The sequence below is a fragment of the Hibiscus syriacus genome, unplaced genomic scaffold, assembly GCF_006381635.1.
Source record: "Hibiscus syriacus cultivar Baekdansim isolate YM2019G1 unplaced genomic scaffold, ASM638163v2 tig00110333_pilon, whole genome shotgun sequence".
NCBI lineage: Eukaryota > Viridiplantae > Streptophyta > Magnoliopsida > Malvales > Malvaceae > Hibiscus > Hibiscus syriacus.
The window spans coordinates 377,678-396,716 of record NW_024062689.1 but is presented as its reverse complement, the minus strand read 5'-3'; the positions used below and the strand labels follow the sequence as shown (position 1 = coordinate 396,716).

The following is a 19,039-nucleotide window of genomic DNA, read 5'->3' as shown; positions in this document are numbered from 1 at the left end:
CTTCATCGTCGTATTCGTGTCCAAGTCCCTTTGGTCATGGTTTTCCTTTTACAATTCTAATCGGCCCCCCGTGATGGGTTTCTGCCTTTGCTTTTATCGTCTTTTACTTCAATGGCTTTTGCTTTCTGAAATTAATCTGTTTTCGTTTTTTTTCTTGAAATGTCACTAACAAGGAAAGATAACAACTCAGCAGCCGACGCAGTACTAGGCTCAGGTATAGTGCTTCCCTACTGTCTATACCGAATCAAGTCTACGCAGTCTTCTATATATGCGTGCATGGGATGGGCGCGCCTGAGTCCACTGAATATATTAAGGGTAAATACACAAATGGACCCTCAATTATAATGTGTTACTTTGTTAAGTCATTTGACTATTAAAAGTTACAAAATGACCCCTAAACTATAATGTACTGCTTTATTGAGTCTTCCGACTATTAAAAATTATAAAATGATAACCCGAATATTTTAAACTCGTTCTTTTATGTTAAAAAAGTGATTGTCATTTGAGTTTGACGTTAACCTGTTGGCTGAGATATGATAAAATATTATCTTAGAATCTCAAATGACTATACAATTCAAATAGTTATGGGATCATATTTTATCATATCACATTTAGTAGGTTAACGTCCAGCTCAGACGGTCGTTAATTTTTTTACGAAGAATGATGAATTTGTTAGAGATCATTTTATAACTTTCAATAGTCGATGGACTCAAGAAAATAACGTCTTATAGTCAAGGAACTATTTTTGTAACTTTTAATAATCAACTACATAACAAAGTATCACTTTATAGTTGGAGGACTATTTATCTACTTTACCCATAAGTTAATATTTTTTGTAGGAGTACAATGTTATTGGTGTTATATGTGTTATGGATTGCTTTTATAAGTTGTATGGTCTTTGCCTTAATTCTAGCAAATGGGAACTCTTTGTGGCATGTGTCCATGTTAATCAAGTTAAGGCTATGCAAAGTATCTCTGGTTTTAATGTTGGTTGTTTGCCAATTAGGTAATTGGATGTCTTTCTGGTCACTCGTAAGCTTACGAAAAAGGATTGTATTAGTCTTATTGACAAGATTAACGTCAAGTTGAATCAGTGGTCCAATAAGCATCACAGTTATGAGGGGAGGCTCTTGTTCATCAAGACGATTTTATTCAATATGACAAATTATTGATGCAAGTAGCTAGTTTGCCTCGGGCTTTTGTTAAGTGATTTGAGCAATTATGCCATGGATTTTTCTGGAAAGGGTTGGATATTGTAACTATGGTGCTAGGGTCAGTTGAATTTAAATGTGTAACTTATGGTCCGAAAGGGGCATGTGGATTAAGGACATGAAGATTTGGAACAAGGTCTACCTGAAATTAACGAGGGACATTCTGGCTGGTGAATGTTATCTCTGGGTTGTGTGGTTAAGGGCTTATGTCCTAACCCCTAGACCCAGCCTAAGAGTTACAACTGAATTAGGGTGACCATGTTGATCACTTATACGATCCACGAACGAAAATTTTTAATAAGTCGTTCTGAAAATGTTTACCAAATATAAAATTAGAAATAAAATCATGCCACATTTTAAGAAGGCTAAAAAGTAAATATAAAATTGCATACAATGTATAATCGAGACCATACTTCCTATAGCTAAACTGGTCCTATATAAAGACAGAAACAGAGTGAGCTACAAGGCTCAATGTGTCCTCTAAAATTTAATCAGGAATACCGCAACACAGAAAAATTTCAAAGTATGCAATAATAAACAAAATAATAATCGACCAATATTAAAATTTAGATATTTTACCAGCAGAATGTCCTAATAGAAATTCACAATCTTGTCTTTCATTCCAAATCAACAGAATATGCACAATACCTTACAAGGAGACATCGATAACTGAATACCAAAATCATAATGAGAATTTAGCCCTCATATGAGGATCCCAAACAGAGTCAGGATGGAGATATAATCTCATACAGATGTCAGAACGGAGAACTAATCTCATATAGATGTTAGAATGGGGATCTAATCCCATGCAGATGTCAGAATGGGGAACTAATCCCATACAGAGGTCAGAACGAGGAATTAATCCCATGAAGATGTCAGAATGGGAAATTAATCCCATGCATATGTCAGAACGAGGAACGAGGTCTCATGCAGAATTAGGACGAGAATTATGCCCTCCATAGAAGATCTCATGCAAATATCATAAATGCATCAACATGCAAATTAATTATGATGTCACAATATTCAGAAGTTAGATATGTCGTGTGTGTGTATATATATAATCAGATAACAAACATGTTTGCAGATAGCAACATATAACATAACACACAGGTAAAGGGGACACACCTATAAGAGAAAAATGCATATCGGCTAGGCCTTATGTTACCCACGTTAGTAGTACTAGGTCCTGCGGAATGGGAATGCGTATCTCGAGATAAATGGCAAAATCGAACTGAGCTGAGCGAGAATGATCAAGGTTAACTAGTTAATGATGCTGAGAAGTGTGATGCAAACCAGGGCTTTCAGATCAGAATTTGGCCAAATGAACTGTAAAAATGAACTCAGGACGTTGAAAAACATTAATACATGTGGTTTCAGAAAAAAGTCAAATTCAAAGTCAACTATCAACAGTCAATGATAAAACGAGTCGGGTCAACGGGTTGGTCAAACGGGTCAGTGATCGACCCAGTCGGTTCGGTCCAAGGGGTGACCGGTTCAACCGATCCAAACTATTGGACGAATTCCACGTGTGCACGGCGGCGCGTGGGGGACTTTACGATGGTCAGAAAAATACCCAAATTTGTAGAAAAATAATATCGGGGTCAGTTTGTGAAAAGAGTCTATGGACATGGGTTTTTTAGCGAATCCCGAACATTCAAAAACTTCACCGATTGCAAACGGCGATGGTGAATGAAAATCCAAGGACACCGAACGAACGGGGTCAACGAGCCGAATGCAACGATACCAGAGGTGTCCTCTCGGTTAGCAACGAATCGAAAAAAAAACCAAAAATATTTTGTTGAGAGAGAAAATAGAGAGAGAATCAACTAAGGTGCCCATTTTTTTAAGATATCAATTTGTAACTGTGAATGCATGTTTTAGGTATTCAAACCCCAAAATTTATGGGTTAATTACATCCCAAAGCCCCATATTTTTAAAGAGTTCCCAAATAGACTTGTAAACTTACCAATGCTTCAATTTAACCCAATTTTGGGGTGTTACATATGCTCTCAAGGGTGTGAATTTCTGACAAATTAAAAATAATCCTAATGCAAACTGGTGTTTCGGGAAAATTTAAAAAAAAACAATAGGATTGATTTAATTAATGTTCATCTTTGTATTATGTGGGGCATTCTTCACTGAGTTTTCTTTGTTGTTGATGATGTTGGTAGGGTATTTGTGAACTTATAGCAGTGTATTGCCTTTTTAAGGGTAAAGTATATAAATAGTCCTCGAACTTTTAGGACACTTACATTTTGGTCACCTAACTTTTGAAACTTGTAATACAGTAATCAAACTTTTAGTTCATTTTCATTTTGGTCCCTACCGTTACTTCCCGTTAGTTTTTGATGACGTGGAATTTAACTCTCGTTAATTCTCATTCTTCTTCTCCATGTTATATTTTCTTCTTCTTCTCCAGAGGCATTTCCTCTGGCCATGGAGAAGTAAGTGTTGAATCTAATCCCGTCAACCCCTTCTTTTTCTTCTCAAGCTATCTTAAATATGGTATGTTCTCTTATGGTTAATTTTATTACACTTTGGTTTATAGTTTTGATTTTTAATCTTTGGTAACTCTAAAGATTGGGGTTTCCCCCTTTATTACGTGTGTATTTAGAAGAACAACAAGATGTTTTCTGGAAATTGAAAATGAGTTTTTGGAGTTTTGATTCATTCTATGGATAAGGTTTATGGGATGTTGAGGTTGTTTTATTTTTTCTACAATTCTAAAGAGAAAAAAGACAACTTCTTGTCATTTTAATGGTGAAAAAGAAAAGGGTTGATGGATTTCATGAGTAAATTCGGTGTGTGAAATTTGATTCTTGTTTCCTTGCATGTTTATGATACCAAAATAATATTCTTTTCTTGTGATTTGTCGTTGAAATTTGTTGAAAACTTGGAATTTTACAAATTTGAGAAAAAAATTAGATATTGATATTCAAGGCCAAACAATGTATCATAAAGACAAATGTTTCACCAGTTTTTTTCCCTTAAGGATATCTATCTAACTAGCCAAATTGAGCATGTCATAATCAAGCCCATAAATTTAAAAGATATATGTTTCATCATGTTATATTTCATGTGTAAAGAGAAAAAAATAGTCCTGAATGTGTTGACTCTTCATTTTTCTGATCCCATTATTCTATTTTGCAGGAATGTGTTTACTACTCATTTTTCTCATCCTATTATTCTCTTTTACAGGTTATGAAGAAGAACGTCAACAAAAACTAACGGGAGGTAATGAAAGGGACCAAAATGAAAACGAACTAAAAATTTGATGATTGTATTGCAAGTTTTAAAGGTTGGTGACCAAAATACAAGTGCCCTAAAAGTTTGAGGACTATTTATAAATTTTACCCTTATTTTAATTTTATTTATTTATTTATTAAAGTTCACAACTCTAATTACTTAAAGGGTCTAATTCTTCGTTCTGCTATTGCTTGACTGCTAGCTAAATTGTAGTATCATCAAGATAAATAAATAGTTAAAATACATTTAAGGTCACTTAATTATGTATTTGATAATAAATATGCCACTCTTCTAAAATTTATAAATGAATATTTAATTAAAATGTTGTTACACGTACGTTATTTTATCATAAAAATTTAAACGAATGTTTAATGTTACTTAATATAATAATATTTTTATTCCATAAATTTATACAATCTATCAATTTTGTTTTGATTCGAAATAATTCAATAATGTTAACCTTTCATTTTAATTTTTATTAATTTAAGTTGTTTTTATACTTTCAAACTAAGCAAGCCCATTGAATCAAAATAACATTTACATAAATACATTTTACCATAAAGCTTCAATAAGTTACTATTAATTTATCATTATATTAGAGAAGTAAAAAGAAAATAATATAATATTTATAGAAGAAGAAGAACACGCAATTTAGAAGAAGAATCAAAACTAAAATAATATAATTTTTAATTATAAAGAGTTAAATTTATTAGTCATTATAAATGAAGATCAAATTAATATATTTTATAAGTTTTGAAGATTGAAATTGTTAGGTTAAATTACATAATTGATCATTTTCATTTAAGTTTTATATACATTTTCTCGCTGAATTCAAAAAACATAATATTTGATCACCTTCGTTTGTATTTAATTAAGATATAATTACTGACAACGGGGTATTTCACGGAAACTGCTCTTAACCTGACGTTGGGGGCAGTCTACTACCCTACCTCCCCTTACCCGATTACATATGATAATAGAATCAGTTAATTTTTTATAATTACTGATGGTTAGTTGTCATTAGACCTTTAACGGATTACTGACATGACACGTTAGTAAAAGAGTTTAATTTTATCTTAACCCTTGAACTTTAGGTAATATTCTAATTACAGACTTTTGAATTTTTGGGGTTGACGTCTCTCAGTATATGCTGGAGACGACGAATTGCCCGAGGCCTCCCAACCCCCAGACATTCCAGCTTAAGAGTTTCTTTGTGTCCGATTGACCTGATTATACAGGCTTACCGATATATATGTGCTTCCTCTAGTAACTGATGCCTTCTTCATTACTACCCCACCAACCAGGGCATATCGCCGAAGAATATCATCGCCAGTATTCTCATCTGAACCAGTCAAAGTCACTGGAATGCTTCGTTGTCTATTCGCTATCTCTTGTTTCTTTAACGGATCATCTTCCTCAGCCACAATCATCACAACATTCGAATCCGCTAATTTACTTTGTCCAGTACCATAATTCATGAACGCTCTTTTGGTTACCGCCTCAGATTTGCGGATCCTATAGTCGCACTATCCTTCCTCAGCCAAGGGCAAGAGACAATATCCTTTCTCCTTGGAGGAGCGCGGATAGAAATATCCCATTGGGTTATTAAATTCTCCTTTTTCTGCAGGACCCTCGTCGGACAAAAGTTCTTACCATGACCCAGTTTACCACAAAGAAAACAAAATAACCTAAGCTTTTCATATTGAAACGTCACATAAACACAAGAACCATTCGACAACGCCAATTTCTTTTTTCGCTTTAAAGGTTTTCAAACGTCCACACCTACTTGAATCGCATACTTCCTTTGTATCCCAAATTTATCGCAGTAGCATCATAGTCTAAATAAGATCCGATCTGTTTTGCTATTTGTTCTGAGATGTACACCACTGGTAAATCATTCACTAGCGTCCAGAATGTTACCATATTAAGATCCACCCCCATCAGATTCTCCCCTTTTTTGCAGACAGTGTATGATCAATACATGAGAGTTGAAATGCCAAGGCCCTTTAAAATCAATCATGTTTACGTCCACCTCGTGATACAAACAAAAGAGATGTCGTCCATCCCCCCATTCGGTGATAGTGATCCCTCGATCGGACGCCATACAGTGGCCAAAGTGACCTTCATCGCCTGAAAATTGATCATCGTAGCGGTATGGAAACGCTCAACCAGACAGTGCTTGAACAATGTGTCATGGGGTGCTTAAGAATTTTCTAAAACCATCACTTCATCCTCCTCCTCTCCCAGATTTAAGACTTCCAATTCCCGTTCTACATCACCCATGGAGCCTTTCGCACAAGAAAATCCAACAGCCAAAATAAGCAGAAAAAACTAACAAGACTAGATTAAACTAAGAATAAACTCAGATAACAACCACAAGAGTAGAGTGACGGCAGCCAAGACGGAAGAGAAAAGATCTAACACAAAGGGTTCATATATATATATATATTAAGATGACTCATGATTTTGCCCTAAATAAAAACTTAGTGAAATAATTACATCGACCTTTTCGGACTCGTGGTTTGTTTAAATGAGAAGATGACATGGCTGAGGAATGAAAGACAAGGCTCTGGCCAGTGGCGACGGCGAGTGGCAGCAAGTTAAAATTGGTAATAATTGTTTGTGTAGAATCAGGGAATCACTCATTGTTAGCCACCAAAATCCAAAAGAATAATACAAATACAACAATAAAGGAAATAAAAAAGGACTCGCCGTTGCAGTAAAAGGTGAGCTAAAATATCTTCTTAATGGCAAAAGCTGCTGGAAGCGAAATAAATACCAGAATCCCAAGTAATATTGATTTTATCAATAATTTATATTGATTTTATGATATTTTTTAGACTTAGATGTTTTTGTTTTTAATATTTTTCAGGATCAAACTTTTTTATATATGGTTTAATATTCAATCAAGTATTGAGGATGATAGACGGTGAAGAATAAGTAATTTACTTAGAGAGACAAGGACTATATTAATCAGACGTTGATTTCATTTTTAATGGATGAGTGGATTGATTATAATAAAAATTTTAATTAAATGACTCAAATATAACTTTTTAAAATTAGATAATCCTTTTGTAACCTAACTAATAATTGAATAATGTGTAATGCATTTACCCTCTTGGTTTTGTTTTTTTTATAAACTCTAGATTTGGATACAGAACAAAGCACATATTATGATGCATTGATCATTTTGTCATTTTAAGCCAATAACCCATATTCGGCTTCGTTGGGCAAATAAGATAAATAAAAGCAAAAAATTATGAAAAATATAAGGGTTGAAAAATTAATTTAAGATCTAGATCATTTGTTACGGTATTTTTAGAACTTGTAATGTTCTTGTTATGACTTTCATAAAATATAATAAATAATTAAGAGTCGTCATAGTTTTGGTGACGAATTTTATATAACTTTCATTCAAATCACGTGACGAGTTATATTTTTTAATAGATTTTATAAAATATGTTATAAAGACATGACAATTTCACATATAGTATAATAAGTTATCTAATTTTTTACATAAATTTTTAACACCTACATTTTTTCAGATCTTATCCATGTATATTTACTAAAATGCGTGTATTTTAATTTTATATAACTATTTCATTTTTTTAAATTACAATTTCTAAAGTTTATAAGATTTTATAACATATATTTTAATTTTATAGATATTTTACATATGATTTTATTATAATTTCCATAGTTTCATAACATATTATAAATATATTTGATTTATTTTTATAAAATTAGCATAACTTTTTTATAGAATTTCATATTGATCCTAATAGTAATAAAAAATATTTTTTAGATTCTTAGCAAAATTGAATCGAGCATGTATTAAATAAAATTTTAGAGTGAGTTTAATCATCCTAAATTAGAGTCTAATCATGTTTAAAATTGATAAAGGAACGATCGAGACCCACCCATTATCATTCCTAGATAAAAACCTTGCTTTAAACTATCGAGATCTAACCATTGCCAATTATCAGATTCCTTGATAATAACGGGATGAGAGAACACTTGGTTCTCTATAGAGCGTTATAAAGTGGCACATATGTAGGTTATTGTTTCAGTGTTTCAATATTTTGTTTTATTTGATTTTGCTATTTTTCGGATTATAAATCATCCATTTTGATTTAGACGAGGAGTTATGTCTTTTTTCTTATTATAGAGAGTGATTCCTTTTTTGAATAATTTCGTTAAATGTATAGAGACATTTTATTTCGAAACATCCCTACAATCTCTTTAGCATCGATCTAGCAGCGATAAAACCTTAAGAGGCATCTCTTTTTTACACAAGGAGACAACAAATCATGAACACCATATCTAATAAGACAGGTACTCAAATATTCATAAATTAATGAATCAAACATTCACAATCATTCTAATTCACCAATTAATAAAATTTTCACATGTAAATGAATTAAATTTTTTATTGATGTATTGATTTATTCTTTAATTAATTTAAATTATATAAACTAATTCTAGAGATGTTCTAATATTTTCTCCTAAAAATTAATCAAAACACGGGACTAGTAAATCACAATACACAAATACTTTTAGCTCACTAAATATAACACCCATACATTTTTTACTCATTTATATTTAAAAAGTTATCAATTAATCAAAACAAACCGTTCTAAAATCTTAGTTGAACAACTAATTTTTTTTTATCAAATTAATCTAAATAATAAAATTATCAGTAGTAAAATTCATCGGGACATATAATCATATTATAAAATACATTTCATGATAAACTAAAAACAATTTAAACACAAAGTATATTGACTAGAAAAGTAAGAGACTAATGTATAATTCTAAAATAATTTTAATACACAAAAATAAATATAAAATTATCAGTATATTTATGAACTTAACCTTAAAAATAATTGTATATAATTTTTTTAGAAAAAAACTAAAATTAAAATTGAATATTTCAGTAAATATAAAAGTATCGGTATATTTTAATTTTTTGGGGCAATAGACAATTAGCTAAATTCAGATACGTAGAGATGTAAACAAATTGAATCAAACTTGAATATTGCTAAACTCAACTTAAACTCAAAAACTTTAAAAAGTTCAACTCAACTTAAAAGCTTAACTAAAAATTATCAATCTCAACTTAAACTCAAACAAAATTTTAAAACTCAACTCCACCTCAAAAAAACTCTAACTTGAAAAAAAATTAAAAGCTCAATTTAGAAATCAATATTCAAAATTCAAAAAAATTCAAATTCAAAAAAAATTCAAAAACTCGATTCAAGCTCGAGGACTAAAAAGGGATTTGAAAATAGTTTTCAACTAACAATCGACGTGTCTCGGTTCGAACCTTATTAGCTGCGTCATTGCCCCAACCAAGCGCAAAGATGCCTTAAACATTTGTATCCCCTCGCCTTTTATAATAGAGTCAAGGATTCTCCTAGCCTTAAACCTACTGATGTGGGATATATGGGTCACTTATTTGTCAAAGTTTGTAAAGAGATATGGGAAGTCAAAACTGGAACGAGCAAGGGAACTGTTTGAGCATACCGTTGAAACGACACCTTCTGATGCAGTAAAACCCCTTTATCTTCAGTATGGCAATAACTAAATAAAAAACACCACCAAACCCCCATAGCCACCTTCACCATCATAATGTCCAAATCTACTGCAAAAACCTCCAAAAGATCATGGCACAACTATGATGGATAATCACCGTATCATTTAGATTCTTTAACTGGAAAATGATGGAGACGAGATAAGCTAGAATCAGGCCACAGCTACTAACTCTCGAAAGAGCCAACTCCGATGTCCCGAATGCACTTCAGTGTCTGTGCTGTGGAGGGATGCTGGGAAGAGTAGCCCCATCATTACTATCAACAACAGTTCTGAATTCACAACAGCCGTTGTCTTGTTGAAAGCCTGCACCTTTCTAACAATCCCACCAGAAAAGAATGCGATCCCAATAACAAATAACAAGTTTGACAAAACTGAACCCAGCAATGATAGCTGAACTACACGTAGCCTTCCGGTTCGAAATGCATAAATCGATACATTAATTTACGTTGCATTTCCGAATGTAGCATTTAGCAAACCCCAACTGCAAATTTCATTCCAAAATTTCAGTGCATCAAGCTGGAGGAGGATTTTGGGCTAGCAAAGCGAGCTATGAAGGTCTATGATCAAGCAACTAAAGTTGTTCCAAACCATGAGAAACTTGGCATGTATGAGGGAAGATGGCAATGACATTGATGGTAAACACGATGCCTCTGCTGCCAAAGACAAGGGTGGGAAGGAACTACTGGGTGCACTTGAGCGAATCAAAAGGCAGAAGCAAGCTCAGTAATACCTCTACATATTCAACTCCCACCAAGTTATCTTTGATAAATCAATGGAACTAACTCTGGGTGCGTGTTCTTTAGGGTTTTGTATATTTGGATCAAAATCAAGTCCATTTCAAAAAAAAATATGCATGTTTAATAAATTTATAGTTTGGTATGTTATATTTTAATTTTTGTATTTCAATCACATTTGTTTAAATTTTATTTGTTTTAAATGTTCAAGTGTCATTTATGTTATTTTCCATATTATTTTAGCTTAAACCGAATAGGTTCAATTGCATATAAGACCATGTAGTTTATATGCATTTTGTATTTAAGTCATTGGTTTAATTCCAATTTTGTAAGTTTAATTTTACATTTACATGAATTTAATCATCATTCTAAAGTTAGTATATTTAGCTTAAATTAGTCCTCACATTTAGGTTTATCTTAATTTAGTCCCTGTTTAGGATTGTTTTATTTAATTAGTTGTGTATATTTATTTTGCACGTTGATATGTTTATGTATAAATATGCAAATGATTTATTTAGGAGTCACATAACATCATTTTGTATAATTTGTATGTTACCTTCATGTGCATAACTTAACTCCTATCACATAATCGGGTTAAGAGTTAAGGGTTTAGGGTTTATATTTTAAGATTTAAGGTTTATAGTTTAGGATTTAGAGTTTAGAGTTCATTACAAATACATTAATTAACCAATTTATGAGGTAATTATAATATAATATCTTGATATTAAATACTCAAACCCTTGATATTTATGATATTTGAACTCGAAACCTCAAAATATAACAACAATTTAAAAAATTAGTTATTAAAAATTTGAGGTAGTAGTATTATAAAATTTTTAATATATTTTTAAAAATTTACAATTATCAATAGTGTATTTTTAATAATGTAATTTTAAAAAATCTAAAATTATAATGTAACATTTTTTCGAACTGTTCACGAGCTTTTCGAGTCGAGTATCGAGTAGCTCGTTTCGGCTCGTTAAGAACTCGAGTCGAGCTCGAATCGAATTCATTCGATCCGAGTATTTATCGAGCCTTGACCGAGTCGATTTCGAGTAACTCACACTCTGTCACAATGCATGATGTACATTAGGACGTTGGATTTCCGATTTCAAGAAGCTCAAAACAAAATTCCAATTTTCCCGCCTCTTTTCCACTCTCGCAAACTCTTAACTTCACCCAATTTCATCCAAATTTTCGAGTTCGAAATCCCCAAACCACAGCGCTCTTTAACTATCAGCTAGAGAAGTGATCGGTAAGAGAATACGTTTCTGTCAATTTCAATTATTGGCGGTGATCTATTAGATTTAATTATAACTTCACTGTGAATTCATAGCGGCGATCTCTTTGATTTCTTGTTTTCCCCTTCATTTTCGGTTTTCGTAGATTTTGTTTGATACGTTGATCTACGAGGTTTCACTCGGCTTACGAATTTATGATATCGGTCTTTATTTTTAAAATTCTAATGTCCAAGTAATAATGGGAAGTTTTACTTAGGCATTTTTGTTTAACATTTTGTTTTGTTTAGTTTGTGAGAGAACAGAATCCCACAAGAAAAAAACTATAGTTAAAAATCGGCATCTCATAGAAAAATAGAGAGATTTCTTGAGATTATCTGTAAATTTGAAGAAGTTAAGTTGAATTTCTCAGTAACCAAACAGAGTTTTAGAGATGTACCTTGTTATTTGTTTCCCTTTTATAAACTAAAATTGTTCACTCTAAAAGTTGCATCTAGTAGTAGCTTGATTTTGTGCATCTCAAGATAAAATTGCTCCAAGAGTTCTGTACTCATTAACTTACGGATGCATTTTTTTTTGGCTAGCAGTGCTCGTTTATCATAAGTTTACTTGACTGAAATTAACTTTACAATATTTGATGGAGCATGATAGTACTTAAACTGTTTTACAATTTATATTCAATTTCTGGGCGTTGATTTTCCTTTTAGTAGCTTCATTTCCAGTTCTTCCAATTTCCAGGTTTTGTTTTCCTTGATGCATGTTGCTTGGTTTTTTAGTTCTCTTGAAAATGAACATAGTTTTATTCTCATAGGTATACATAGAAAATTAATTACAGTGAAGAGTGAACCGGTATTGCTATTACTGAATTCACAATTCTAGTAACTTTTTGGAGTTGCGGTAAGAAATTTAGTGTTGATGCCCTACAAATTTATATTTCAGGATCCAATGCGTGACTGTCGAAGTTTTGGCAACATTTTTCATCCATCCAGCCAATCTAGAAAGGTTTCGATAGGGATAGTCTTAGATTCCATAGCTGAGAGAAAACTTGGAGACCTTGAGGAAGATAAGTCTAAACAGCCAAACGAAGAAAAAATCAAATCTGCCAATGGAATTTCGGTGGAGGGAAAAAACAAAAGGGAAGTTGTTACATCTTCCAAAGGGAAGCAAACTGAAGCTACTGAGCAGGTTAAATCTCCATGGATTACTCCTAGATCAGTACATGAAAAATCTCTTGCTCCAGAGACTGCTTCTTCCAACCTTGGATGGAAGAAACATAAAAAAGTGAAGGATGTCGAAGTTATGCATTCATTTCAGTTTTTCTCAAATCAAAACTTCAATGCACAGAATATTAGTAGAAAGGCGAATAGTTTTGATTTTGATGACCTCAGCTACAAAAGGAAAGGCAGGAATGATGGCAACTCACAGAAGGTTGAGGAGTTCAATATTGCAAATGCAGGAAAAGTCCTTGAGTCGGATAAAGTGGTGTTAGAAAGCAAAGCAGATAAAACACAAAGCAAACAAATAGAAACCTTGAAAATGAGGCTGCAAGAATTATTGGGAAATGTTTCTTCACCAAAAAGTCTGTTATCTAGTTCACAGGCTCAAGAAGTAACTGGCAATAATTTAAAGCCTAAGTTAAGCGTTGATCACAGGAAAAACACAGTTGTAAATCCTAGACAAAATTCAGAGAATCCTGATCAGACTATTAATAGACCAGTAACCCGTTCTTTGGCCCAAAAGCGAGCTCCAGCCAAAGTGCAAACAGACAAGACTAACGTTGGTTTATCCTCCAAGCAGAAACATCGACAAAACATCTCTTTTAGAGAAGATCTAGAAAGCTACCTGGTGCTGTCAACACTGGCTCAAAATTGTCTAGGAAAAAGAAAATTGAGAAGAAAAGTTCTAAAATAGATCCACGTAAGATCTATTTTACGGTTGAGGGTAGAACTGATGAGATTAAGCGAACAACTTACACGAGTGAAACTTCAGTGCCACCAAGGAAGTCATCTATATTTGGTAATAAGATGGAAAGATTTCCCGGCTCCTGTAATGAGAAAAAAATAGAAAACTTCGAAAATGTGCGAGAGAAACACTCTTTTCATTCTCCAGTGACCGACAAGAAAAACCAGTCGGTTTATTGTGGCAATCCAACACCACTAGAGAAAGGGGATAAACATGAAGATGTTGGTAGTATATCTTTGAGGAATGTTGTGTGCACACCAGATAATTTCCAAAGTCCAACTTTTGGATTCAAAGAACCTATCTTGGACACTTCTACAAGCCCAAAACCAAAAACTGTGGAGGTAGAGCAAGGTGCACGCAGTCCTATACCATCAGATAGAGAATTTACCATGGGAAATGTCAGGGGCATCAGGACTTTCCAAGCTTCAAAACCAGTCAGTAATATATTAAATTCACAAGCTCACTCACCTATATCCCTCTCTATTCTTCAGGATTATGATATGGGAGTTGAACATACTAAAAGATATGTGCATTCTGAATCATCATCAGAAGAGAGGTTGTCACAGAGTTTTGAAGATGGTTCACCCATTATTAAAAGATACGATTGTAAGTAGAAAAATGCTTGCTTGAAACATGCTATATACATTTTTCCTAACATTTCTTAGAGGAATCCATGTAGTATATAATTTACCTTTAGTTACTTATAAATACTCAGTTGATTGGGATGATAGGACTTCATATGCGAACTGGTTCACATGCTCACAAGAAACTCCACCTGATTTGATATAATTGGGTTGTTTGTTTCAAAAAGATCGAAAAGTTGCAGTTATATTTTGGAACTTTTGATTTATCTTCATGATATTTGCACTTATGCTTATGGATTTGTGATTGGAAACTTTGTTATTCCTTTAGTAACCAGTTTAGAGGAAGTTGACCCCAAAAGACAACTGTTTAGAGCAGACCCTTCTGAGTTCTGACCACTGTTAATTTTATAACATAACTAATTATCATCTTTTAGAAGAATAATTGGTAATTTTGTCACATAAGGCTATTTCTCCAAGATTGATTAATATACTAAACTCTATTTCTCAATTTCCATATCTTAAGTGACTCAAAAGTTCCAATCAGTCTGTAATGCATATTGTGATATGCATCAACATATATTCTCAATTTCATTTTTTTTTCTAATTTTTTCTACATTGTTAATGGAAGATCCTTTGATTCTTTATTTGATGTTTTTGTCAAGGTCATACAGAAAATCTGATCTCACCAGACACTGTTGTTTCTGAGAAACCAAATTCCATGGATTCTGCAATCAAACGGTTCCATGAAGATGTCAGACTTAGTGAATGCATTCCCACCACAACCTCTAGAAAAGGTACAACTTCTTAAAATTTGAAGACCTCTTTTTATCTCTCATCACTTTTGTTCTGAAGTAGGTTTCTTCTCTATTTTTCTCCGAAGGGGCAAGGACAATAGAAAGTTTTTGGTTACATGAACCCTCAGAACAGGACCAAGAGGATGAATTGACAAGGTTCTCATTTATATCCAAGCAAATTACAAAATAACTTCTGATACTTATTAGACTATCACCTTCATTCTTGATTGTTTCAGGGCTGTAACACTGTTTGCTTCGGCTTTAAAAACGTTTAAAAGGAAAATGGATTCAACTACTAGAAATAAGTCCTCTGAAATTTTGGTGTCCATTTCCAAGGAGATTAAGTCACTGTTGTCAAATGCTCGGTCTGAGATTGAATCTGATGTGTATGTATTTAAAACTTACATGTGGATACTTAACTTTGTTTGCATATCTAACATGTTGATACTTACCTTTGTTTTTATATTGTTTCAGAAGGAAGCTGATTATTCTGAATAAAACAAAAAGGAAACGCCTGGAAATAGGATTGCAAGGTGACCGTTTTGATTTAACTGAATAGATTAATTGGCTGCAGTTAGATGCCACCGGTCCTAATAGTATTTAGAAAGTGCTTATTTGTATAATGTCTTAGACTATTATTTTTCTAATATTGGTGTTGCATACTAACATCCCCAATTAAGTGTCTATTTACTTGTAGTTCAATGGTCTGGCACAACAAGTTACTGTAGATAACTAGAGAGCTGAAAGAATTGTATATCAGTTGAATGCAGTAAGTTAGGCCTATGGAATTAGTCAGATTACAACAGCAGTAGTGTCCTACAGTAAATACAATCTTTAAAGCCCTATTAGGAGTTAACCCACTTAGATAGAATTCTATCTAACTTCTATAAGTCATAGAGTACAAGTTTAATAAGAAGTAAAACACTAATTTCAAAGACTTTTCCACTTTGGTAGCAGTAGTAGTCTAGGGACTTGTCATCACTGGCGAGGTTTTGTCTGGAGAGGCATGTTATTTCCTTGTAGTTAGTCCTGGTATATTAGTCATCTAGTCATGCTTTTACTGAGAACACACATACTTCTAATAATAGCATGATTAGGTTCCTATTTTCTGCAAAAGGTTGATCACTGATATGTGGTGGAAAGCAAGTCATACTAGTGTATTCTTGCAATCAATGTTTCAGTTTTTTATCTTACAAATTTGCAATGTTATTATTAATAAACTTGATACATGAGTGCTTTTGCTCTTATGAAATCTCTGTATTTAGTTATTTATGCTGGTAAATAAACTCTATCTCAAGAAGGCCTTGAAGAATTTTTTATTTGCTTAATTTCTTCACAGAGCAACAAGAACAATTAAAGCATATACTTGAAAAGTTCAAAGAGGATATCCATCATCATCTCTTGGACTGTAACAGCATACTTGACGGGTTGGAAGCTCACCAAATTGAGTTAAAGGGAATTATGAAGAAACAAAGTAGGACACCTGCATTTAGTTTGAATAAATTCCTTAACTATGATCACATCATTGCATCTTGTTTTTGTGGACTTTTCCAATTTTTTCTAAACCCATAATGCGATGAGTGCATATTAATATATGACCCCATTTGCTGCTTCCATCGTAAGATGCTGTCCTTCGTCACTGACATGTGATGTTGAGGTGAAGCTAAATTTATTTGAAAGTTTTAATTGGTGGACATGGCATGTTTCTTGGGACTCCTTGATTCAGTCTTTGATTTTTCATGCAAGACTATTTCAGTTTGGAGAAGTTAATTGTCATTAAGGTTCTTGGATATGGAACACCTAGGATATTGTGATGTATCCCAATCATAAACCAAGGAGTAAAGGAAATTTTTATACATAATTTTAAAAATAACATGGTGTTAGGTCCCATTTGAACTTTGAATACTTGCACTTCAGAAACTTGGTATTAGTGGTTGCATTCAGGGGTATAGTATTTACAACCTTCACATCTATATCTTCATATTTCAAAAATGTTTATTAGAGACTGCAAAAGTTCAAAATTGGTTACAATCCAGCATTAAAAGTTCTAACTTGATTTCAGATCAAACAGAAAAGCCACAAACGCTTAAATTTATACTTTGATATATAGTTATAAAATCATATTTGACAGTGTTATGCATGTATCAAGCTACTCTTATGCTTAAACAATATTCTGGTGCATCTTGCACACCTGAATCTGTCTCATATTTTCAGGACACCAGAAGCTTCTCATGCACGTGGAAGAAGTAGCTGAAATCAAACTAAATAATGCTGAAAGAAGAATTACAGCCGTTCACGAGGCAAGTTCTTGTTTCTTGTCATATTAAAAGTTCAGCAATAATTTTTCTATAATTCAGGTATGGTGTGTAGTCTACCTTCTACGTGAGGCATCTACTGGCCAAACGCTTGATTGTGGAATATAGACATACATTACAGTTAGCTGACACTGGCGAGTAGGTAAGATACATTAGTTGGGAGCCACTCGATGGTAAAGTCATTTGGGCTCCAAATCTATAGATGTTGGGTATATCTGTGTATTGTATCGAATTTACTAATTACTAATTAAAGAAGAAGCCTAGTATAATTGATAAGAGTTTATACTAGGATCGTTCAGTTGCTATTTGCTACCCACTTTATGTCGACATAATACTTAAGATAGCATATACAGACCATGCTTTATAGTTCTAGATTCTTAGTGATAAATTTGATCTAGTTTTTGTTTTTATATGATTAGTTTAGAACTGAATGTTTTCTATCTGGATTAACACATGTTATCGATCCTAAATGCAGTCGGCAAGGGAAAAGATGCTCCAGCTGAAACATGTAATAGCTGAGGGCTTGAAAGACAGTATATGCTAAACTGGCAAAGGACCGAAGACTGACATTTAATTCATCCCAGGAACTAAGAAGTCGACTTTGTAAATTTTGCATGCACTAAAATTTTCCTATTACCTTATCTTACTTGGCCCTTGATCATTCATCTCTTAAGTTCAATAAAACCTTATCTGGAATAGTGGATATGCCAATTATTTGAGTGGCCTGTAGGCTGTAACTTGCGTTCTTGATGCTTGAGTAGAGCGATTGATTTAGTGTTTTGATATGAAAATGTATAGAATCTAACACTACAGAACTATAACATGATATTGTTGCAGAAAGCACTTTTGGATTAACTGTTTGTTGGCTGTATATGTGACAGGGATTTTGCCTTTGCCACGTGTGTTTTCTGAAGGTTCTTCGGTTTTTCGGTTTTCTACTCATCATTCTGGTTTTTGGATAAAGTAGAAATGAATAGTTCCATATATGAATGCGTTCCATCTTATTGTGGGATCGAGAACCTCAACCATAGTATTGTTGGCATTTGTCTTTATGGTGTCTGATTATTTTAACTAACTATTATCTTTCCGTCCAGGGGCTGCTGTTGTTACTTCATGGTTCACACAAGTTTCTGTATGCACCGCAAACACGGTGAGATATTTCTTTAGATATTTTCTTTATTGATAATCTGTTTTCGTCATCTAAAATTTAGTAAATTTGTTTGTTTAACATAAAATCATGCGTCCGTCTCTAAATATGCTGTCCGGTGTGATGTAACGAAATATATTACCAATTAGCACTCTAGTCTTTTTCATCCGCATGGAAATAAAGGATAAAAAGTAATGTGGTGTGTTTGTTAGG

The 19,039-nt window shown here is 33.1% G+C and overlaps 1 non-coding gene and 1 pseudogene across 1 annotated transcript; one reads left to right on the top strand and one right to left on the bottom strand.

Moving 5' to 3' along the window:
- Positions 1 to 9,674: 9,674 nt before the first annotated feature.
- On the bottom strand, positions 9,675 to 9,822 carry LOC120120252. The gene has a single exon (XR_005515888.1). It is a non-coding gene; the product is annotated as a U4 spliceosomal RNA (small nuclear RNA).
- Positions 9,823 to 12,968: 3,146 nt separating this feature from the next.
- LOC120120247 lies at positions 12,969 to 18,811 on the top strand (annotated as a pseudogene).
- Positions 18,812 to 19,039: the final 228 nt, after the last annotated feature.